Below are 5,763 nucleotides of genomic sequence, written 5' to 3'. Positions count from 1 at the left end.
ACACAAAACCAAACATATTTGAGAGAGAGAGAGAGAGAGAGAGAGAGAGAGAGAGAGAGAGAGAGATGATAAAAACACCTCCAAGATCAGGGAGACCAAGGCAGGCAGATCACTGTGAGTTTAAGGCTCCCTTGTTCTGCAGATTGAGATTCAAGGCCAGGCAAAGTGACACAGAGAAACCCCGTTTTCAAAAAAAAAAAAGGTGAGGGCTGGAGAGAGATGGCTCTGTGGTTAAGAGTTCTGACTGCTCTTCCAGAGGACCCAGGTTCAATTCCTTACCACCCACATGGCAGTCAACAGCTGTCGGTAACTCCAAGATCGGACACCCTCAGATAGACATACATGCAGGCAAAACACCAATGACAATAAAATGAAAATAAATAAATTATTAGGAAAATAAATATATAGAAAAGGTGTTTAGTGCATGCCTTTAATCTCAGCACTAGGAGGCAGAGGCAGATGACTCTCTGTGAGTCTGAGGCCAGTCTTGTCTACAAAGTGAGTCCCAGGGCATACAAGGGTACACAACAAAACCTTATGTTGAACAACCACAAATAAGCAAACAAATAGAGAGATAATAACAATAAAAATATTTGAGAGTTCAAATAATTGACTTCATCCACAATAAAAGAATATAAAAATAAAAATATCAAATGCACTTGAACACATTGGCACAGGAGAACGCTTGCTAAATAGAACCCCAGTAGCACAGACACTGAGAGAAAAAGAAAAAAAAGAAAAGAAAAAAAAGAAAAAAAAACAAAAAAAACTAAGAAAAAAACTAAAGAGAGAAAAAAAAAGAAAAAAAAGGAAAAAAAGAAAAATAAAGAAGAAAAAAAAGAAAAAAAGAAAAAAAAGAAAAAAAAAGAAAGAAAAAAAAAAGAAAAAAAAACAGACACTGAGAGAAACAATTAATAAGTGAGACCTCCTGAAACTGAAAAGCTTCTGTAAAGCAAAGAACATGGCCAAGAAGACAAAACGACGGCCTTACAGAATGGGAAAAGATCTTCACTAATCTCCAAAATACACAAAGAAGTCGAGAAATTGGTCATCCAAAGAACAAATAATCCAATTTTAAAAAATGGAGTACAGACCTAAACAGAGAACTCTCAACAGAGGGATCTAAAATGGTTGAAGGACACTTAAATGTTGGGTCGGGGGGGGGGTCATGCAAAGATGAGAACACCACCAAGTCTAATAAACCAAAAACAAACTTAAAAATACAAACACACCGCGAGTCACAGAAGCTTATCAGCTAGCTGAGACCACAGGCAGAGTTTGGGCTTCTGACACTGTGGCAAAAGGCCGGTTTCTGAAACCCATTTTTATAGTAGGGGCATCGCAGGGCAGTGGTGGCGCAAGCCTTTAATCCCAGCACTCGGGAAGCAGAGGCAGGCGGATCTCTGTGAGTTCGAGACCAGCCTGGTCTACAGAGCTAGTTCCAGGACAGGCTCCAAAGCCACAGAGAAACCCTGTCTCGAAAAACCAAAAAAAAAAAAAAAATATGTTTCTCTGGATGTGCCTCTGTGTGTGTGTGTGTGTGTGTGTGTGTGTGTGTGTGTGTGTGTTGTGTGTGTGTGTGTGTTTTTATGGGGTGGCTTTTGAACTAACCAAGATGACTGGTTCCATATCTGGCAGAGAGGCAGGTGGATCTCTGGGAGTTTGAGGCCAGCCAGCCTGGTTGACAAGAGCTAGTTCCAAAGACAGGCTCCAAAGCAACAGAGAAACCCTTCCTTGAAAATCAAAACAAGAACACAAACCAAAAATAAAATAAAACATAAATTAAATGAGTGTGAGAGAGAGAGAGAGAAGAAATGTTGATTTGTTGATTTACAGACAAGAAATAAGAAAATACAAAACCATAATGTTACCAAGATGACAGCCTGGTTTATATAGTGAGTTAAAGGTATTATACAGAGAAACCCTTCACCAAAAATAATAATAATAATAATAATAAAAGAAGAAAACAGAAAAAAAAACAAGTAAGGAAAAAGAAAGGAAGGAAGGAAGGAAGGAAGGAAGGAAGGAAGGAAGGAAGGAAGGAAGGAAAAAACTGGTGTTTTCCTTTTTTTCTTTGTTTATCTCAGGTTATTTTATTTTAATTTATTTTTTTAATTGCAGCAGCGGCAGTATATTTTGGGCAGCACATTTCTTTATTCTCAGTTCTCAGCCCTCAGAAATCAGGAGAGGCAGAAACAGGCAAATCGCTGTGAGTTTGAGGCCACCTCGTTCTGCAGTGTGAGTTTTAGGACAGGCAAAGCGACAGACACAGAGAAACCCTGACTTAGGGGGGGAAAGTGTGTTTAGTACAGGCCTTTAATTCCGGCACTAGGAAGCAGAGGTAGAGGCAGGGGCAGCTAGATCTCTGTGAGTCTGAGGCCAGCCTTGTCTACAAAGTGAGTTCCAGGGACACAGGGAACCTCTATGTAAAAAAAAAAAAACACAAATAAACTAATAATAATCATCATCATCATCATCATCTAAGAGCTCAATTAATTGACTTCACCCAAAATTCAAAAATAAAAAAAGAGTGTGTCTGACTGATCAGTGAAAGGACTATGTGGGCCAAGGGGCTGCCACAATTATGGCTTGGTGAGAGGGAGGAACTGAGGGAGGGAGGGAGGGAGGGAGGGAGGGAGGGAGGGAGGGAGGGAGGGAGGGAGGGAGAAAAGGAAGGAGGGAGGGAGGGAGGCCTGCTTTCTTAGGGTTCTTTTTCAGTAGTTGTGTTTGTACAACCCCACACACCACTTCTCATACTAAATACCGAGTCTGAGAAAATTAAAACAGCTGTGGAAAATTCCCACTTGGATGTCTGTTCCTGCCCTGTAAAACAAGAACCACAACAAAAATATCCATATCTAAGCAGGCCAATTAAGTTGTAGCCTCACCCTTTAAAGGTTCTAGCTGTTGGGAAGGGCTGGTGACCTTGAACTTTACTAGTCTCTGAAATCTGCCTTCTCACTTTTACCAGGTGCCCTCAGGGGCCAGGAGTGGAGGCCAGGGCCCCTGCTACAGGAGATTTCCTAGATCACCTACAGGCTCTTAGGATTCCTGGGCCTGCTTAGAGAAAGACACACGACACGTGAGACGCAGAGAAAAAAATTTTCTGAGACAAGGATTCTCTTAGCTTTGGCACCTGTCCTGGAACTGTAGATGACCAGGCTGGCCTCAAACTCACAGAGATCTGCCTGCCTCTGTCTGCCACAGAGAAAATTACAACAGCCATGGAATAATATGAAAAATTCTGATTTACGCCAGGCAGTGGTGGCGCACGCCTTTAATCCCAGCACTTGGGAGGCAGAGGCAGGCGGATCTCTGTGATTTCGAGACCAGCCTGGTCTACAAGAGCTAGTTCCAGGACAGGCTCCAAAACCACAGAGAAACCCTGTCTCGAAAAACCAAAAAAATAAAAATGAAAATAATAAGAATAAAATAAAATGTTAAAAAAAAAAAGAAAAATTCTGATTTTGATATCATTTCCAGGAATACTGATGCAGTGAATTATTTGGAACATTTTCACTTCCGACAGAAAAAAATAAAAATGTCATTTTATTGATTTCTTTTAGAGGGTCTCTTTCCCACCAGGATGGTTTGCACTTGCTGGGTTGTTGAAGATGATCTCCTGATCCTTGTATTCCCAGTTCCTGAGTGCTGCCGGCAGGACAGACATGGGCTCACTATACACTCGAGTTTTTGACGCAGTACTGAGAACCTGGAGCCCAAAGGACAAGGCTTCAGCTTCCCCTGCCCCTCTGACATAGGCCAGATACATAAATGATTACCCAGATTTTATTTAAATCTCTCAGTGTGGCTTGTGTATGTGGGGGAGACAGGGAAGGTATCACATTTCAAAACATTTTCATAACTGCACTTAGCACTGTATTCTTTTCCATTTATTTTACTTTTATTTGAGAGTGTTTCCAATTGTGTGGGACTTAGTTAAATTTCAATTTCTTAAGGAATTTTTTTATGATTTTCTTAACTTTATTTTATGTGCAATGGTCTGAAGATGTCAGATCACCCAGAAACTGAATTTACAATCACTATGAGCTGCCATGCAGGTGCTGGGAATTGAACCCAATTTCTCTGGAAGAGCCGCGAAACTAGCTCTCCAGGCTCTTCTTAATTTAAAAGTTTATTTATGTGTCTCTGGGTGTGCCTGTGCCTGTGTTTGGTTTGTGTGTGTGTTGGGGGGGGTTGTGTGTGTGGGGGTGGCTTTTGACCTCACCAGACAAAGGCATTCAAGAGCACTGGCTCCATATTTAGCAGAAACAGGATCATTGGGAGTTTTAGGACAGCCTGGTCTATAAGAAAGGAGCTAGTTTTAACAACAGTCTCCAAAGCAGCAGAGAAACCCTGTCTCATAAAGCAAAACACAAAACCAAACATATTTGAGAGAGAGAGAGAGAGAGAGAGAGAGAGAGATGATAAAAACACCTCCAAGATCAGGGAGACCAAGGCAGGCAGATCACTGTGAGTTTAAGGCTCCCTTGTTCTGCAGATTGAGATTCAAGGCCAGGCAAAGTGACACAGAGAAACCCCGTTTTCAAAAAAAAAAAAGGTGAGGGCTGGAGAGAGATGGCTCTGTGGTTAAGAGTTCTGACTGCTCTTCCAGAGGACCCAGGTTCAATTCCTTACCACCCACATGGCAGTCAACAGCTGTCGGTAACTCCAAGATCGGACACCCTCAGATAGACATACATGCAGGCAAAACACCAATGACAATAAAATGAAAATAAATAAATTATTAGGAAAATAAATATATAGAAAAGGTGTTTAGTGCATGCCTTTAATCTCAGCACTAGGAGGCAGAGGCAGATGACTCTCTGTGAGTCTGAGGCCAGTCTTGTCTACAAAGTGAGTCCCAGGGCATACAAGGGTACACAACAAAACCTTATGTTGAACAACCACAAATAAGCAAACAAATAGAGAGATAATAACAATAAAAATATTTGAGAGTTCAAATAATTGACTTCATCCACAATAAAAGAATATAAAAATAAAAATATCAAATGCACTTGAACACATTGGCACAGGAGAACGCTTGCTAAATAGAACCCCAGTAGCACAGACACTGAGAGAAAAAGAAAAAAAAGAAAAGAAAAAAAAGAAAAAAAAACAAAAAAAAACAAAGAAAAAAACTAAAGAGAGAAAAAAAAGAAAAAAAAAGAAAGAAAAAAAAAAAAAAAAACAGACACTGAGAGAAACAATTAATAAGTGAGACCTCCTGAAACTGAAAAGCTTCTGTAAAGCAAAGAACATGGCCAAGAAGACAAAACGACGGCCTTACAGAATGGGAAAAGATCTTCACTAATCTCCAAAATACACAAAGAAGTCGAGAAATTGGTCATCCAAAGAACAAATAATCCAATTTTAAAAAATGGAGTACAGACCTAAACAGAGAACTCTCAACAGAGGGATCTAAAATGGTTGAAAGACACTTAAATGTTGGGTCGAGGGGGGGGGGGTCATGCAAAGATGAGAACACCACCAAGTCTAATAAACCAAAAACAAACTTAAAAATACAAACACACCGCGAGTCACAGAAGCTTATCAGCTAGCTGAGACCACAGGCAGAGTTTGGGCTTCTGACACTGTGGCAAAAGGCCGGTTTCTGAAACCCATTTTTATAGTAGGGGCATCGCAGGGCAGTGGTGGCACAAGCCTTTAATCCCAGCACTCGGGAAGCAGAGGCAGGCGGATCTCTGTGAGTTCGAGACCAGCCTGGTCTACAGAGCTAGTTCCAGGACAGGCTCCAAAGCC

This window comes from Microtus pennsylvanicus, unplaced genomic scaffold, assembly GCF_037038515.1.
Source record: "Microtus pennsylvanicus isolate mMicPen1 unplaced genomic scaffold, mMicPen1.hap1 Scaffold_59, whole genome shotgun sequence".
NCBI classification, from domain to species: Eukaryota; Metazoa; Chordata; class Mammalia; order Rodentia; family Cricetidae; genus Microtus; species Microtus pennsylvanicus.
Note: the sequence above shows the minus strand (reverse complement) of the source record.